Source organism: Zeugodacus cucurbitae, chromosome 4 (assembly GCF_028554725.1).
Source record: "Zeugodacus cucurbitae isolate PBARC_wt_2022May chromosome 4, idZeuCucr1.2, whole genome shotgun sequence".
Classification (NCBI taxonomy): domain Eukaryota; kingdom Metazoa; phylum Arthropoda; class Insecta; order Diptera; family Tephritidae; genus Zeugodacus; species Zeugodacus cucurbitae.
The window spans coordinates 4,629,455-4,649,361 of record NC_071669.1 but is presented as its reverse complement, the minus strand read 5'-3'; positions in this window follow the sequence as shown (position 1 = coordinate 4,649,361).

The following is a 19,907-nucleotide window of genomic DNA, read 5'->3' as shown; positions in this document are numbered from 1 at the left end:
TATTTTGTAATAAAATTTTTAATATTTTTTGGGAATTTTTTTATATATTTTTTTAATTTTTTAAATTTATTTTTCGAGTAACCAAAGTCTTTAAAAACTCATAAAATTTAATATTTAATTTTTACAATTTCAATTTCCATCTCTCACTTCTCACTCTTTGCCTGCCTTTTCCCCATAAAAAGAGCACACCTGAACTCCTGCGCTGCATTTAATTTTTATTTTCGCCCTTTAATTTGTAAACCTTTTAATTATACCATTCGCTAGTCTTTTATTCCCTTTTTCCAAAGCTACCTTGCTGACCTCAAAAGCTTTTTGCCATTTTCTTTTAGTCACTTAAGTTGCATACCGTTTCGCCGTGGTCCGTGGGCTATTTACTTTATCTCAAATTATACTCCTCCGTTTGCTTCATTTTATTAGCAACTTTGTTGGCTTTTTATTTTTATACATAAAAAATGGAAATGAGAATTCTCAAAATAACAAAAAAAAATAAAAAAAGGGATGAAAATCATGCAAGTTACGCCAAGACCTTGCCAAATGCTGGACAACTACAAAATAAGCCAAAACAAAAGGTACAAAATATGTGTATGGTAAAAAATCCGAAATGTAACAGATAAGCGCAAAAGGAATTAAACGCTCTAAAAATGCGCTCGTGAAAAGTCGTAGTAGTACAGACGAACAAAAGGTAAATTAAAGCAACTGGCAATGTCGATTCACTAAAACGCAACAACAAAACGACTAGCACAAAAACGAACTGGCACTGGAATACACACGAAAGGCACGTGAAAAGTACAACAACAAAAAAATATTGCTACGAAAAGAATACAGCAAAGCGCGCTGTAGTTGCAAAAAAGAACTGGCGATCGTAAAATGGCAGCAATAAAACGAAAAAAAAAAATTCACGAACTTGAAATTTAGATTTCGAGCGTAAAATGTGTGGGTGCGCTGAGTGAGAGAGACGCATGCAACAGCAGCACGGTAGAGGGCGCGTGGTAGCAACTGTTATTATTGTTGTTGCTGTTGCAAATACAATGCAACCACGACCGGTCTAGTGCAACTCACATACACAGAGAGAATTCTTTCATTGCTTCGTTGGTGTAGTGGGTGCTTTGTTAGGATGCAAAATACATACAGACATACATACGATATTTATATATATATATGATATATAATTGTATAGTATATGTGAGAATCTGTGCGCCAGCCGAACTCAAAAGGTACAAATGGAAACCATACTACAAACTACGTCAGCGCTCATAGTAAAACTGGACAGTTTGTGGGCAGTAGAGGTGTTGCGATGGTGGCGGGGAGTAGATTTGTTTGTTGTGTGCTTTTTAGAGGCGAATTTGTGTTGCAAACAGAATTTTGTTGTTTGGTTGGCGATGAAAAAATACTGCAGAAGTCATAAAACAGATTTATTTTGTGGATTTTGAGTGTATTGGTTGCTGAAAAGAGTTGCCATATTTTTGTAAAAATTTCATATGAATTGCAAGATTTTTTAGAATATGAATAATCATTTCTGTGTTCTTTTATTAATTTTCATGCGTTTGAGGTTATGTGTTAGATCTCTAATGGCATCTCTACTCACTATAAATGACTAAACTTAAGGGGCATACCTGTACAGAACTTCGCAATTTTGTTAATATTTGATATTTTTCAAAAATTGGGGGTCATTGTATAGGAAATATCTTCAACTTCAATAACCTTTTAAATTTTTTTTTGTTTCAGCGACCAATTTGTCCGTAATCATGTCAGCAGTTGGAGAACTTTTTTGAAAAAAAAAAAATTAAAATATAGGTGAAAATATAGCTTTAAATGTCCAAAAAACTTTCGATCGAGTACTTTCTTAAAAAAAAATTCATGAAAATCCCCTAATTTTTCATGGATTACACTGGTATAGCCCCTTAATCATTATATTATGTTATTTGTTGTTATAAAGGTAGAAAATGCTCTCCAAAAGATTGTGAAATGTGCTTCCTCGAGAGAGTCAATTAAAGGTTCAGATGTTTTTTTAAGTTCCCTTATTCTTGACAGTATATAAAATCTCCACTGAGGGAAGTCTATCGATTTTGTATATCAAAAGTGGGCCAAAATTAAAAATTTAAGAATTCAGAAACACTTTTGATTGACAACTCTTCGTTTTGTGCATTTTGTGGCTTATTTGTTATGATAGCTGTCAATTATAACCTCAATCTTTGAACCTGTGATCTGTAATATATTTATTACACTTCTTATCTTAGACTAGCTATATAAAATTCGACGGAGAAGAGACGTTTTTACAACACAAAAGCCTTCTAGGCTTAATATAACTGCATTCGATATCATCTGAAATCTTTTTTTGGCACAAGTTCAAATATTATTCGTTTAAAAGGTTTAATCTAGTTAGGAACCTTAAACAATTAGGTTTTTCAAACATTTTTTCTGAGAAAATACCTACATTTATTATTTTAAGAACTTGGATATATATTATGTTAGCTTTGAAGTGTATTGAATAATGTTTTGTTTCTAAAAATAACGGTTTCTGAAGCTACAACACCAGATCTACTGGAACCCCACACAAAAAAGGCGTTTTGTGGGGATCACTATATCTCTGAAGCGGATCATCTGAAATGAAAAAATCAAACGGATTTCATTAAAGTAATGTGTAATCTTGTAATTAATCGAAGAAATATAAAACACAATTTTTTTGACAAAATGGCGGCTTCTAAAAAATCGATTTTTTGCTTTAATTTTGGCCTTAACTTGTGTATAAAAAAAATTATTTTACAATATTTTACAATAAAAACGCTTCGATTAATTACTAGAAAATATAGTTTAGAAATATGTGTAAAACTTTGAGACTAACCGGTTCGGCCATTTCCAAGAAATCTTGGACTTATATGTCATTCTCTAATTTTCGATGATGAAAAATTTACTCTGAAACTCAAGATCTTTGGTTTCTATAAGTTTCAAAAATCCAAAAAATATATACAGTTGAGCTTCCATAACTCGAACTGCTCTAACTCGAAGTTCTCCATAATTCGAACTCTTGAATTGGCAAATCGAGTTAGAGAAGTTCCACTGTATTTCAAGAAAAATCTGCATCTCCCGCTTAATCAAAAAAAAATGCACATCTTTGGCAACCCTTTTCGATGAAATCAGTGTGCGTGAGTACCCTAAAATGCAATACAGTAAATGTTCCATTACTTATACTTGTTATTGTTGTTGTGCGCTCTGAAAAGTGCATTGCTGCAAACAACACTGAATGCGTAGTCAACGCCAAATGCAGCCGGCTTCGTGGCTTTATTGATTTTTCATGCCTTCGAAAAAATGCATGTGTATGCGTGAAGCTGCAAATACTTCTAGATATAAGTATCTACAACAACAACTACAATAACAGTATACTCCATAGTTTTTTAAGCGCAAAACTAGTTTGTTCGGCCGACTGTGAGTTGCTCTTTTTTCGAGAACTTTTAAACGAAATCAAAGCCAAAAAGCACAACAAAAGTTCGAGAAAATCACACAAAAAGCATAAATCAGCAAACAAAAAATGAAATAAAAAGCAAATAATCAAGAAGCGAAAGAAGCAAGAAAAAAGCGCAGCTATCAAGTAAATGTATATCGCACGATTTATGGCGCTCAGCATTCTACCGACATCAACAACCCGGTTCTGCTTTTTGGCTAGACGAATTGAATAATTAATATACTGTGATTTCTGCGTTTCTGACCTTTCACAAATTCTGATTTTTTTGTTGTTGTTGTTGACCAAAATTTATTGCCTTTAAAGTTCTAAGCTGATTTTTCAGATTTTTTTGTGCTTGTAGTGTGTAGTTAAGAAAAAATTGCTATCGATTTGTTTGTTGCCAAGCCTCTTAGCCTGCTTAGAGTCAAACAAAATTGTGGACTTTGTGTTAAAAAACAATAAAATATTATGGAAGCTATTAAAATTTTACACGGTGCTGTATTTAATGCTAGAAAGCTCACGGATTTACATGTTATTATTGATGTTGTTGTTTTTGTGATTTTCTGTTTTTTTATGGGTAATGAGAATAAATGTTTAAATTATGCAATAGTTATGCAACGGAAGAATGAAAGAAAAAAAATAGGAAATATTTTTTGCGCTTCTATTTTGTAGGTTGATCTTTCCTATTTTTTTTTTTGCTTAATTAGAAAGAACAGATGTCTTCATTAACTCTTCCAGGTAGTTAGCTGTTTCTAGAGAGAGATGGAAGAGTATATATTTAGTAAATATGCTGAATATACCCACTTCTTATAGTTTGAGACTCGAAATTGTTGTTTAATCGTGTGGTTATCAGATATATGTAACGCGGTTCTCACGAGATATGTCTAAAAATCTCACCGGATATCAATTTTTGAAATTGCATGGAAGAAGACACTTTTGTTCTTTTATATAAGACAATACTTCCTTCATTATTCTCCTCCTTTATTAAATACATTTCAATGAAAGGCTTTTCGAAGTATTTTTTATCATGTTTTCCAATTCGTTATCCTTTTTCGGGTGAATAATATAATGAGAGTATGTAGAGCCTTATTTGCCCTTAGTTGATTTCCATTAGAAAAGTAAATTTCTTCATGGTTAGCATTTACCTAGATGTATACGACTTTACAGGTCATTCTATGTTATTGGCGTTCAACCGTTTAGCCGGTTATAGCCGAATCGATGAGAGCGCGCCACTCTTCTCTCTCCTTCGCAGTTCGGCGCCAGTTACAGATTCCAAGTGTAACCAGGTCGCTCTCCACCTGGTCCCTCCAACGGAGTGGAGGCCTTCCCCAGAGCTGGAGTGTTTTCGTCCATTCGGACAACATGACCTAGCTAGCGTAGCCGCTGTCTTTATTCGCTGAACTATGTCAATGTCGCCGTATAACTCGTACAGCTCATCGTTCCATCGCCTGCGGTATTCGCCGTTGCCAATGTTCTGAGGACCATAAATATTGCGCAAAATTTTCCTCTCGAAAACTCATAGTGTCGACTCATCTGATGTTGACATCGTCCAAGCTTCCGCACCATAAAGCAGGACGGCAATGATAAGTGACTTGACTGACTCTACAAAGGACTGTATTTAACAGTACAAGTATGATTCGGATATTGGAGATGAGCTATAGAATCTTATCCTGGTATTCCTTAACATCTTATGTTTTATAAGACATTACTTCCATCAATCTTCTCCTCTTTCATTCAAGACACACCAATGGAAAGCTTTTTGACATATTTTAATTAGTTATTCCAATTGATTCACGTACTTCGGGTCAATAATAGAACTATTTTGAGTGAGAATGTATAGAGTGTCTTAGATTGCTTATGTCTATATCAGAAAGGGTAAATTTCTTCATGGTTAGCCTATCCCTAGCTGTATGCTGCTAACTGGTCATTAGCCAATCCATTAAGGTTAAAAATCGGGAGATCAGTTGTAAAAGTTGCTTGGGAGAAGACGAGGTAGAATCACTATTAACTATTTATAAGAGGTTGACTTTACAATGACTATCTTTAGCAGCACAAGTATGAAGATGCATAAGAAGACGAGGTAGAATTACTATTAACTATTTATAAGAGGTTGACTTTACAAAGGACTATCTTTAGCAGTCTAAGTATGATCCGGATCTTGAAGATAGGCTATAGGATCAAACCCAACTATTTAGTATCAACTTCTTTTATATAAGACATTACTTCCATGAATATTATTCACCCTCTTTCAATATGTCATCTCAGTATGAGTCATCTTAATGAAAAGCTTTTCAAATTATTTTAGTCAGGTCTTCGAATTCGTTTACGAACCTCGTGTCAATAATAGATTGAGTGTGTGTAGAGATTTTATTGCTTATGTATCCATCAGAAAGCGAAAATTTCTTTACGGTTAGCCTTTCCCTAGCTTAACTGGTCATCACCCAATCTAATCTATCAGGCTGTAAGGTTAAGCTGCTTGGAAGAAGACGACCAATAAGGTAATATTACCTATAAGGACTGTTTTTGACAATCCAAGTATGATCCGGACTTTGGAAACCTTTCATCGTTTTTTTATAAGACTAATGTCTTCCATCAATCTTTTCCTTCCTCATTCGAAGCAACATTTCAATATGAGTCATCTTAAGGTACTTCGAATCTCATCTCTAATGAGAGTCTGTAGAGCTTAGATTGCTTATATCTCTACAAGAATGGTTAAATCGCACAATTTCCATGTTAAAGATTAGACTCCTTAGTAATAAACTCATTCAGGAATAAAGAAAACTCCAAACGTAAAACAAAATCGTTTTCGTTACACAGTGCTTTAATGGACTTTTCACAACGTGAACTCGTTGAACCTAAATATTTAAATCAGCCTGGGCGAGCAACAAAGCAATTTTGCACTGTCACACTAACACAAAGAACCAGCCGCGAAGGTGGCAATAAAAAACGAATGCAAAAAGAGAAAGAAAACAAAAAACGAAGACAAACCAAATGGAAATGCAGGCAAATGTGCATAAACTCACACCCGCCACATTTGGGGGCAAGTTCGAGGTCATTGCATGCTGCAGCAGCAACAGCAACAACAAGCCTAAAACCAACAATTACTATGCAAACAATACTTGGAAAAGCAGCAACTGAGCAAATACTACAAAAGCCAACAGCAAAGAAGTTAAGCACGAGCAAACGCAAAGGGACGTCAGTGGAAGAAGGAGGTGGAAATTTCGCCAAGGAGCCAAAAGCCGATGCAGGCACACTGAATGCGCGAAACTGGTGTGAAAACAAAGAGAAATCATGAAAAATGCGCCAGCAACACAAAATAAAGAAAGAAACAACAAAAACCAACAAGACCTCTCCATTGTGCCTGAAAGAAACGCTGAAAGTGTATGGACGAAAAAAAAGACAGACGAAGGCATATAAAAACCATAAAAAGAAAGCCACTTTACACAAACAGGCGAACGGCGAAGGTGTAACAGCTGAAAAAATGATGCTTTGAAAAAAGGGCATTAAGGGCAAATGTGTGTGGAGGTGTAGGTGGCGGCAGGAGTTGGTGGACGTGGTCGAGCGAAGTGGACCAACGCGGCGCAAAAAAGAAGAAAAAGAAACTAAGACAAACTGTAGAAAGAAGGGTCAAAGTGAGGAAACGGCCATAAAAAGTCTACAAAGCAAGTCGAGTTGTTTGTTGTTGTGCGCTGAGCAAAAAAAAAAGATTGATGATCTCGTTCAAGGATATCACCGTCAACGCTACAACTAGTACTGCCAACAACAACAACAATAAAAGCGGCGATAAAACACGACAAAAACAACAAACTGTCGCCAGCCAAGTCGTCGTCGTCGTTGGCGGCGCCTGGAATGCAGTAAACAACAATAAAATGCAGGCCGTCGTTACTGCAGCACGCATACACCTACAGTCAGCGTCGGTGTTCATGCGATATTCGTGCAACGATATTTTAGTAGTGAAAATAAACTGCAATGTGCTTAATAACAAACGCTGGTGCACTGGCATACTTGCCTAAACCAATAGCGAAAAAAGGTGTGTTGCTATAAAAAACCGTAGAAGCACATGTTTATAAACATATAAATGTATATAAACATACAAATGTATAGAAACATGCATTTCTATAAAAAAAAGGGTTGAGCTTGTGTCTGTGTGTGGCACTGCAAATAAATGTGGTAAATTTCAATAAAAAATGTGTGCAGTGCAACAACTCTTGCTTGTTTAAGTTGTAGCTGCACTCTTTTTCTTCTGCAGCTAAGGTCCTTTGACTGTGTTGCTATATTTATTTTTGTTGCTTAAGTATTTGCTCGTGCAGATGTTGCCAGCTGGTTAATATGAAACAAAATTTTAAAGATTTTGCATGAAAAACGAATTTTCGGTGGAGATATTTTGTTGCTGGCAACTTTTCAAAATGTTGCGCAACATTGTTATTTGCTGTTTTAATTCTTGAAAATGCGGATAGATGTTGCCAGTGATTCCAAATTTAGGATTTAACACGAAAACAGATTTTTCGAGAAGGAGAAATTTTGTTGCTAGCAACTTTTCAAAATGTTGCCCAACATTGTTGCTGGATTTGTGGTACTCAAATGATGTTTTTATGCTATATTTTATAAACAAATTGTTTTATATTAAAATTTGTCAACATATCCATTGAGTATGGTAGTCATAGTTCAAGTTAATTTCATGCTTTAGTTAAAATTTGAGGATTTTAAGCGTTTTAGAGTATAAGTGTTGCTAGCAACTTTTTTGGATTGCAAATTTTATGCATAGAATCTGTATAAAAATTAATTTTCTATGGAAAAATTTTGTTGCTTGCAACTTTTCTATGTTGCGCAACATTGTTGCTTGATTCGAGTAGGTCTATACAGCTAAAATATTTATTTGTATTGACTTCCATCGAGCTTGGAGGCCATTCATAATCCATGCAAATTGTTGAAATTGAAGGGTTTTAAGGTATTTATGTTGCTAGCAACATTTTTGAACACAAATCTTGTGTAAAGATTTTGCATAAAAAGCGAATTTTCTATGTAGGCAATTAGTTGCTAGCAACTTTTCAAAAAGTTGCGCAACATTGTTGCTAGATTTTAATTGCTCTAAACAGATTTTTCTATGTTATATTTAATAAAAATATTTTTTTATATTAAAACTTGTCGGTACAATATGGATCTCCATCGAGTTTGGAGGCCATACATACATTGTCAATGCAAATTGTTTAATAAAGTTGAATTTGAAGGGTTTTAAAGTATTAATGTTGCTAGCAACATTTTTGATTACAAATGTTGTGTAAAGATTCCGCGAAATTTTCCATGAAGACAATTTTTTGCTAGCAACATTTTCATGTTGCGCAACATTGTTGCCCGACTTTTTTTGATTTGCTTTTTATATAGTATTAAAACATAAATACATAACAATGTAAATTAAAACTTATCAACACAATATGGACCTCTATCGTAAATAACGTAAATTTTTTTATGAAAAACGAGTTTTTTGTTGCTAGCAATTTTTCCACGTTGCGCAACATGTTGCTAAATTTGAGGTGCTCAAGAGAGATCTTTCTATGCTTATATTTAATATAAATATTATTTGTGTATTCAAGTTTTAAGAAATTTAAGGGTTCTAAAGTAGTAATGTTGACAGCAACATTTTTTAAAATCAAATGTTGTTCATCATCGGTATCTATCAACAAAAAAAATATGTTCTTAGATTAATTTTCCTTTGTGGATCTTGTTTTAGTGATCTTAAATAATAGCAAAAGTGATCTTTCATCAGATACCTATTCTTTAACGAGTTTAGAATTCTCTCTCGGGGAGTCTCGGTAACATTAAGGATTTGAGGATATCTATATATACTACACTAGTTATCCTATTAAAGAAAGTTCCCTCAAATGATTCCATAAACCATGAATATAAAATTTGGCCAAAAGTATTTCCTTTCTTCAAAACGTATCAAATTCCGCTCCACTTATTTTTTACACCCGACGAAAACAATAGTCTAAAATTGACTTCAATTTAATTTAAAGAGCAACGCATTCCTTTTACTCTCAAGAGCAGATACGATATACATAAAAACCAAATTCGCCATTAATATGCACATCAGTAATGTGGCAACTCATTTGCTGCGGTTACCCGCCTCCAGAGTTCGTTTTGTGCCTGCATAATTTTTTGCGCTTTGCTGATTATTCCTTTACAGAATTTGTTTCCTCATTTTAATTTATTTATGTGTTTTCTTTTTATAACAACGCATCAAGCATTTTAGCTCCACCATTCGTTTGCCATCCGCCTGCTTTCAGCTCTGCGTTGCTCTGCTCCGCTTTGTGTGCTTTAATGAGCGTGAGCTGAAGTTGGAAGCGTGAGCGCGCGTGGGCGTAAACGGGAAGCCCGACGCGCTGTCACTTTGACAGTGACAAAGCGTGTCGCCACCGCCAACCGAACTGTTTGCTTGATGCCTTAACTTCACTGCCATAGCAGTGTCTCCGCAGAGCACACTGTCCTGATCTACACGCGCTAAGTTAGACGAATGCCTGCCAGCCGCTGTCCCGGCCGTCCCTTACACTTTTTATAAACTTAAGTGTGCTGTTGTTGTTGTGCCCCATCATTTGCAAAGTTGGCGAATCGCCTCCAGTGCCGACGGCCGTGTAATTCTCAGTCAGCTGCGTTGAAGCGAAATCTTTGCGGTTTTTTCAACATTTTTTTTCTTGACTTGAGTACTTCCACCTTCGCTGGGGTTTTACGTGGTCTCCACACCACAAGCGTCGTTCTTTGCGTTTTTCTGCTCGTTTAACGAGTTTTTTTTTTCTGTTTCGTACTTTAAATTTGTGTGTTCTTTCAATTTCTTCGTCACTTTTTCGCTTTTCGCAATCTTCCAATCACATTCTAGTCATGTTTAGCTGCGGTTTTTTTCTTGCTTTGTGTGTGCTCCAGGTTTAAGTGAGTAGTTTTTATTTATGGAATATTTCCATTTTTTTGTGCTATTTGGCTTTCGAGTTGGATGTGTATAGTTTCAGTTTTTTTGGGTTTTGTATGTGTGCTCACGCAGCTGATCAAAAAGCGCAAGTGATTTGCCATCACCGCAAAGAAAAAAAGCAAAAAAGCGAAGGAATGATGTTAGTAAGGAGAATGAATAATGTTGTGAATGCAGAGTTGGGAATTGACTCATTTCGTTTTATTGAGACCTTTAAGGTTAAATGGGACTGTGAGATTTATTAGTGGATAGATTAGAGGCTTTTGAACTTCGAATGAAATTGGAGAGTTATTGACAATTGAATATTCTCTCTTTACTCCACAAAATCTATATTATAAAACAGTTTATTTTTAGTCACAAAGTGTTCGCAGAAAGCAGTGAGAAGAAATTTGAACTTTGACATTGCTTAGAATTTTCTCATCAAAGGAGTATGTAGGACTTTCGGAGCGAAGTTTATCTGGCATTCGTTTGGGCTGTGGAATTATCGAAGACATTGAGACAATGACGTTGAGGGCATTTAGAAAGTTAATAAATGAACTTCAGACCTTGTACAAAACTATTTTATATAGGAAACTTTTCCTTATAGCAAACTCTGAATACGAGTAGAAGTACCAAATTTATAATATGAATTGAATAAGATGTGGATTAGACGCAAATATATATACATCCATCGGAAGGAGGTATTGAGTTCAGCAATCCGAATATTAATATGAGAATAACTGGAAGGAACCAGCGTCGAAGTCTGTTATATTATATATGGTTAAGGAATACTTTTTTCTTCCGATGACTTCAAAATTTTCCAATATTTGACTCAGAAGGGGACGAAAATACTTTGAAGAATAGGTAGCCGAAGGATTGTTGAGGTAAAAGACTATGCCGACTAAAAATCATATCGTTTTGTAGAAAGTTTTTTGGAGAACCTATTTAGATTTAGATAATATTAATATTGGGTGGACCGCACTGTGACCTATGATTTATCGAGACCTCGCTACTTATCACAGTATTTCATTTACCTCCGTCAAGTCAAGAAAGCTTAGTAGTGTTCCCGTGCTAATGGACGTGATACATTCTCTTGAGGGATAAAGGGCCCCTATCCTCCGACTCCTTTTCCTTACAATCGAATGGCAATCAAGGCGTAGATGCTCAGGCGTTTCAGGTTACAGGTCGCAGAATCGAAATTAATCTGACGAGCAATTCCCCATTTTGTGCAGATGATCTCAGAGTATAGTGCCACTATTTTTCTCAGATTGTTTTTAGGGAGCACGATCAATTGATTAAACCTTTTCTCCGTCAAGTCAAGAAAGCTTAGTAGTGTTCCCATGCTAAAGGACTTGATACATTCTCTTGAGGGATAAAGAGCCTCTATCCTCTGACTCTTTTTCCTTGGCAATCAAGGCGTAAATGCTGTTTCAGGTTCCAGGTCGCAGAATCGACTTTGATGTGTTGAGCAGATCCCCATTTTGTGCAAATGATCTCAGGGTATAGTACCACTATTTCTCTCAGATTGTTTCTACGGAGCACGATTAATTGGTTAAACCTTTTCACCGTCAAGTCAATAAAGCTTATTAGTGTTCTCGTGCTAATGGACGTGATACATTCTCTTGAGGGATAAAGGGCCCCTATTCTCTGACTCCTTTTCCTCGCAATCGAATGGCAATTAAGGCGTAGATGCTCAGGTGTTTCAGGTCCCAGATCGCAGAATCGACTTTGATCTGTTGAGAAGATCCCCATTTTGTGCAGATGATCTCAGGGTATAGTGCCACTATTTCTCTCAGATTGTTTCTAGGCAGCACGATCAATTGGTTAAACCTTTTCTGGTTGTAGCCTCCAAGAAACAATGTTGGAGTGGGTGAAGTCCCTGCAATTGCAGCCAGTAGTGGTACCTACAAGCCCGTTCTTCTTTTTATAGTCAATCCCTGAGGATTTGTGGATCTACTGCAAAAAAGATGGAGTATGTGTGAAGCTCCGATGTGACATGATGAAAGAAGGCTTTCTTCATGGACCCACGAAACCAAACCTCATTAAGGGCTTTTAAATTTGAAGAAATTATGAGAAGGTGTGGGTATGTGTATCCTTATTGCAGCTTAAAGAGCTAAGATTTCATTTTTAAGAAATTCATATACAGATTTATCTTGGCAACTTTAATAAATACTTAAAAATATCCGACCTCTCACTACTCGTAGCTATATAGAAACCATAAATAGAACGCACACGCATGCCTTTACGCTGCACGAGCACTTTTTCGTATTGTTTCCTTTGACTTTGCTTTTGCCTTTTTCGAAATCTTTTTTCTACGGTTTTTGCTCACACATTCACTGTGTGTACTTTTAGCTGCATGTGTCTTCTTGTGGTGAGTTTATTTTTGCAGCTGCTTTCGCGAAAACAAAGGAAAAAGCGACGAAGATACATATATGGATATACAATGGATATATGTAGTGTTCTGATGTTGGCACAACGACGGTCAAGGGCGTTTAGTTTTTAAGACACAGTTACGCATATTGTTGGCGGCATATGCATATTTACACATAAAGTAACAAGCACAAATGGACGGGCGTATCCAGCCAGCACGAAGTAATGCTGTGTAAACAAAGTACGTAAGTGCGACTTTGACTGTGCCCAGTGCCCAGTGCCTCAATGGATATTTCTATGCAACTGTGTATAGAAACAGCCAGGTAAGTCACATGGCACACACCCGCGCTTCACACACACCTCCACTACGTACTTCCTTTTCTTGCCTTTCCTTTCCTGTGTACCTCATTCACTTTACTGTTTACTTTAACTCCTTTCGTCGTGCCGTTTTCTTCTTTGTTGTGTCGTGTCGTGCCTCGTCAAAATGACTCCACTGTTGCCTTTTACACGCTGCGGCCACAATGCGTCCGCTTCGTCTATGCAAGGGGACTTTCTCGTTGCTTGTATTGGCGTTTGCCTCCATCCAGTATGCCATATGTAAACAACCGAGTTGGCGTAAATGCAAAATGTTTACATTTATGCGAGCAACAAGAAGATCGGAGAACTGGTTGCAATTGTGACTTGTTGCAACATCAAAAGCATCAAACACGATTTAGTGAAATTTGTTTTTGCAATTGATTGTTATTGTTGTTTTTGTTGCTGCTACTCCTGTTGTCTTGTAGGAGTTCTTTTGCATTTTTCATAATCACTTTATTTGTGGGTGAATACATTGGATTACCTTGAATGCACATTTATGGTGAGTTTACTTTGATTTAATGTGGAAGAGCGCGTGTGTGGGGTTTGTATGAGGTCAAAGGTTGGTTTGATTTTCATCGGCACGATTTTTGTTTTTCGATGAAACTCTCTTTAATATCGAGTGCGAAGTTTGAGGTTAGGGTTAGGTTAGGTCAAGGGGTAGATCTTCGCAACTGCAGAGAGTCTCCAATATACAACTTCGACTATCCTCTATGACATCCAGATACTCCGGACTTTATCTGAGGATCTACAAGACCCTTATGATTCGAAAAAGCGCTTGGACTCTATTATAAGTCGGCTAAAGTCGATTCCAGTCGCTTCGTTGGGTTCGCCGAAGTTGTATCTACCGTGGTATTTTCACCTAATCTGGCGAATGCTGGACATTAAAGAGGAAGTGCTTGGATGATCCCTCTTCGCTTTCCTCCAAGCAGATTTGGCAACTAGCGTCTGGCTTAATGCCTAACATCACCGCATGTATGCCTATTGGACAATAAATAGTAAGTACACCAATGAATGCGGCGAGATGAGCCTTTCTAAGCGACAGCAGCTGGAAGGAACGCCTTCAATTCACCACGGGCCAGAAAGACCTCGCTGGGGTATACTTTTTAAGTTCTTAGTACTTAAAATAAGAAACTTGGAGTAGTTCTGAAGCACAAAATTATAAAAGACACTTAGAAGGTACTCTGTAATGTGCTTAATCACCCTTCTTACTAAGACAAATTCTACATTTAAGTTCTAATTCTTGAAATTAAAGAGAATATTCTTATAAACGTGCTTCAAGCTTCATATTATTCTAAGACAAATAGATAATTCTTTCAGGTTTTATTCATATGCAATATATTTCACCTTTAGTGTTAGTACAAAACCCGGATATTTCATGAATCCTTATGAAACTGATATCTTTCGAGATCTGAACTATCGGGTCTTGAAAAAAAGCTGTATATTAACAATTTTATACTTCTTAGCTAAAAATTCTGCCGATAACTTCTCGAGAAATTCATTTGACTTATTCAGTAGTTCAAAAGATCCTCAGATAAAGCCAAGAAGATAATTTTTCTTCTTCAGGAATTCTTATGTCGTCTACAATAGTTCAGAGACCCTCAAATAAAGCCGTGAAGTTCACTTTTCTTCTCCAGGAATTCTTATGTCGTCTACAATAGTTCAGAGACCCTCAGATAAAGCCAAGAAGTTCTCGAGGAATTATTATATCGTCTACAATAGTTTAAAAGACCTTCAGATAAATCCAAGAAGGTCTCCAGGAATTCTTCTGACGACTACAATAGTTTAAAATATCTTCAGATAAAGGCAAGAAGTTCTCCAGGAATTCTTATGTCGTCTACAATAGTTCAGAGATCCTCAGATAAAGCCGAGAAGTTCTCCAGAAAATCTCCTGCCGTCTACAATAGTTCAAGAGATATTCAGATAAAGCCATGTAGTTCACTTCTTCTCCAGGAATTCTTATGTCGTCTACAGTAGTTCAAGAGATCCTCAGAAATAGCCAGGAGTTCTCGAGGAATTATTATGTCGTCTTCAATAGTTCAAGAGATCTCCAGATAAAGACGAGAAGTTCACCTTTCTTCCCCAGGAATTCTTTTATCGTCTTCAATGGTTGAAGAGATCTTCAGATAACGCCAAGATTTTTACTTTGCTGTTCTTTACTACAAAAGTAAGGTACTCCGCTCTCTACTTGTAAAACTCTCTATTAATCAGATATTATCGAAAACTTACGACAATTAAATAGAAGAAGACACTTATTTACTAATAGATCTACGATGGATTTCCAGAATAACTGCATTCCTTTGGTTTGAGTTCTTTTCTTACGCAACCTCTGCTACACTAAATGCTATAATTTCCAGATTCCTAGGTCATTATCACATATTTGCTATCAAAATTTACGAAGCATGTGATTTAAAGAACAGGTTTCTCACTAGTAATTGTACACGCTTATCAATCTCGCTTACAATATGTAACAACGGAAAATCCAATGATAATTAGAAATAATTTGTCGGCTTCACCTGGTTTTTCATTGACCAGCAACTGTCAGCTTGTAATGAAAACGACCATACACTAGAAACAGCCGCCAAAGATGCGCCAACCGCAAAGCTGCCAACAAAGCGCGACAAGCTGACGTTGAGCTGCCATGTGGAGATGTTGCACCAGCGAGGTCCAGTGACTGGTTAGAAGTGATCCTGTTTTTCGGGCTAGCGTTGCCGATTTAATTACACCAAGGTAATTAGTGACAATAAGTAAACGCCAGCGGCGCTACCGCGACGTACGAGCGCGCCGCAATGTACGTCAATCAGTCAAGATCGGCTGCTGTCGCTGGCGTTGGCGCTGTGGAGTTTGTGGTGTGGCGTGGTACGTCTACTTGTCGGCGTGCAAATGTTAGTTTTCACTGTCATAATTTCAATTTATGTTTGCTCATATTTTTCGGTCGTTTAAAAGTTAAAACAGCGTACGCTTAACTTTTGGTAGCGCTCGCGCCTCGTTTGGTGGCACTAAATTTGTTGCGCGCGCGAGTCGCGAGTTCATGCACCAATAACACCAAGCAAGCGCAGAAACCAGTTGTTGGCGACAGTGTTTTGGCTGCGAGCTCTTCCTGTCGGTTGCTCGCTTGATGTTGAGGATCACCTACTTGTCAGAGATTGCTACAAGTATCTGCTGCATGTTAATTGCGCTGATAATCGTACCTCTTTCATCTGCCAGCTTAATTTCCCCCAACAATTTACATAACGTACATGACTACGAGTGCGACTTCGAGCTCGAGTTTGAGTATGAATCGAGCTCGCGCATGAATCTTCATTTTTATTCTTTGCGAAATGCTCGAAATGCTGCTTGCGTTTTAGAGGCGTTCACATGTTAGTGCTGGTAATTTGTTAGATGTACCCATAAGATACGGTCCACTATTGCGATAGCAACTTGTGCAAATAAACCGATTGCAGGAACCGGCGCTGTGGACGGAATTGTCATGCGCTCGAGAGACTTGTTTAGACTGTATTTCTCTTTTTTATTTAATTTTAGTTTATTGGCATTCGTTTTGGCTCATTTCGTAAACTAAATTGTATTTGGAGCGCATAAAAACTGCCGCAGCAGCGCTCACGGAGACATTCACTGCCGGCTGCAATAACCAAATTAGTTTGACAGTAAATTTATTTGAATTGCGAACGGAAAGCGTTCAAATGAGTTTAATTAATTAATTTACTATTATTTAGCTGATTTGAAGTAATATATGAATTCCATGGTATGTGGAAATGCAAGTCTAGATGGAGCTGAGAATGAGTTCATTCGGTTTGCTAACCTAAATTTAATGTGATACAAGCTTTTTTGCAATAACACATAACCTCAGTTTGAATTATGGTTCGTTCAAAGAATCGTAGTACTTTAAGGTCCGACTTTCTCTTTCTCGCTCATACAGCCTAAGTACCTACGAACTACAATTCGAAACACAACAAAAATCGTGGATTCTTGATTCTAGAATCAGTGAGAATGAATGATTAATTTAGATTTGGAATCATACCAAGTCCCTAGACGTTAATGTTTCTTCTCCAGGAATTATTTTGTCGTCTATAATAGTTTAGAGATCTTCAGATAAAGCCAAGAACATCTCCAGGAATTCTTCTGACGACTACAATAGTTTAAGAGACCTTCAGATAAATCCAAGAAGGTCTCCAGGAATTCTTAGGTCGTTTACAACAGTTTAAAAGATCTTCAGATAAAGCCAAGAAGTTCTCCAGGAATTCTTCTGACGACTACAATAGTTTAAGAGACCTTCAGATAAATCCAAGAAGGTCTCCAGGAATTCTTAGGTCGTCTACAATAGTTTAAAAGATCTTCAGACAAAGCGAAGAAGTTCTCCAGGAATTTTTATGTCGTCTACAACAGTTTAAAAGATCTTCAGATAAAGTCAAGAAGTTCTCCAGGAATTTAAATGTAATCTTCAATACTTCAAGGGACCTTCATCTAGAGCCAAGAGGAAAATTTTTTTCTCATTCTTTGTTTTATACTCCAGACCTCGGACTAACATACATTTTCTACGCTAAAAATCTAACCATATCCTTCGAGAAAGTCCAAGTCCTACTTCAGAAATTCAAGAGGTCTTTGAATAAAACCAAATAAATATTTTATCTTTGCTTCAGAGGCAGTTTTTGCTCAGTATTTCAGTAGATATGGCTAGAAGTTCTGGTATAAAAACATCATATAAGATTATTAAGTTTAAAACTAGATGCGACTCTAATAAAGGTAAACTCCTGCCATCATGATAATTTATTTAGATTTAGAACCATTTGAGGTCTGCAATGGATTCATTTCTTCATCGAAAAGTCTTGTTCGTGGGTATATGTCTTGGAGCAAGCGACTTGAGATATCTTCTGTACTAAATCTGCTACTTGAGAGAATTGGATTTCCTCCGCTCCGAAACATTATTTATCATTAAAAAGTTAAAGGAAAGCATCCGTTGGGAATCCGACAAGTAAAAAGATAGATTAAACATTACTAAAATGGATAAGATGACTCTAGCTAGAGGTAGAGAGAAAAACACCGCGAGGAAATTTAAAGGAGAGATTGTCGTGATTGTTACACTTATCTACAAATGTTCTCGAGATCAGGGATGTGACTTTCATTTTCAGACATCAACGGCATAAATCCGTCCAGAAATGTAGAGGCTGAGTTTTTCTACAAAAATTCAAGGTATTTTGAGAATGTTTATGTATAAAGAGTTTGAATCTGATCTCTAAAGGGAAACCTGCAGTGAAAAGATACGATAAGATATTGTATTTTCGGGAATGGCTATCTTTGCTGCTTCGAAGTTTTCGAAGTTGGGCGGTTGTTGAACTGAGGGCCGGGTTCTTTTTGATTTGATCCCATTTCTTCTTATGAACTAATTTTATGCCGAGTGAGAAAGGTAAATATTAATAAGAACGCTTCAATAAAAAAGTCGAAGAACAAATGTTCCTAAGTCTTATAAGTATATATGTACCAGATACCTAGAAGGAGGGATATTTACATATGCATATGCACTCTCAACTACCTGAAAATCGCAACTTCGCTAAACCTGTGCAACAGTCGGTCGCCCCCTACTTCGCTACGGACGTGCACTTAAGGGATAAAATTAAATATTAAATATGAATAAAAGGGAAGTGGAAGACAAAGCTCAGTTACGCGAAGGGAGAGAGAGAGAGTATTCAAAAGGACTGCAAGGGAAATTTCACAGGCTGTCTGGCGGTAAAAGCAAAAAACAACAACAACAATAACATTGACAAAAGCAACATGCTTAAGCGGAAGCATTAATACAAAAACATATGCAGCAGAGTTGCTATTTATATATACAAATATATATATATATGGTATTTGTATGCATAGAAAGCAGCAGTACACACATGCAACGCTGTGATTGTGGCGCGGAAATGCAATTTTTGACATACGACAACGCCAACAACTGACGACTGCAGCAGCCAAAGGCAGCAAGGGTGCACGCGCACAAAGGCAAGCAGGCAAACAAACGATGATGACGTTGATGGATAAACGAATAAAACTCAAAGTGCCGCCGCGACAGCAGAAATCAGCAAAAGCCCGAAAAAAAAAACAAAAAAATTAAAATAAAATAATATTGCAACAACAACAGCAGCAGCAGCAAAGCCAACAAAAAACTGCAACAAGCGCCTGCAGGCGGTTGCATGCAACACAAAGCGTAGCGTTTGCACAGATTGCGGCTGAGGGTGGGTGGCAGCATGTGAGCGCGGCAGCTGGCTGGCCTGACTGTGTTGTTGTTGTTGTTGATGCTTTTAAGCAATACGCGGTGGCAGTATGGGCGCTCGTTGACTTGCTGGTTGAAGTGGGCCACTTCGTTTTCATATGCGAAATATGGCAACCACTTCAACTCTCTCAAGCATATTAATTAAAAACATTTTTTATTTAATAAACACAAAAAATCAACGGTGGCGGCATAAAAACAAATGCGGGGGGAAAAATGCGGTGTGGGGTAGTGCAAATTGTGCAGCAGAAAAAAGAAGAAAGTAAAGAGATTGGAAAATACAACAAAAGCAAAATTGATGTGCTGAGTAAAATGGTTTGGAAGTGATTAAAAATTCGGCAGTGGCAGATACATACATATGTATATATGAGAATGAAAAATGCTCCATATAAATGTTGCAGAAAGAATGTTGCAATGAGTTCTCTAAAGAAGAAAATCAAGTTTTTTTGAAAAATGCCGGAATTTCTGGACCAAAATCGGATTAATCTGATAAAAAAGAGTACCGTTAAGTCGAAGAATCCATATTTTCTGCATAAAACATAAGGAGGGCTTGACAAAAA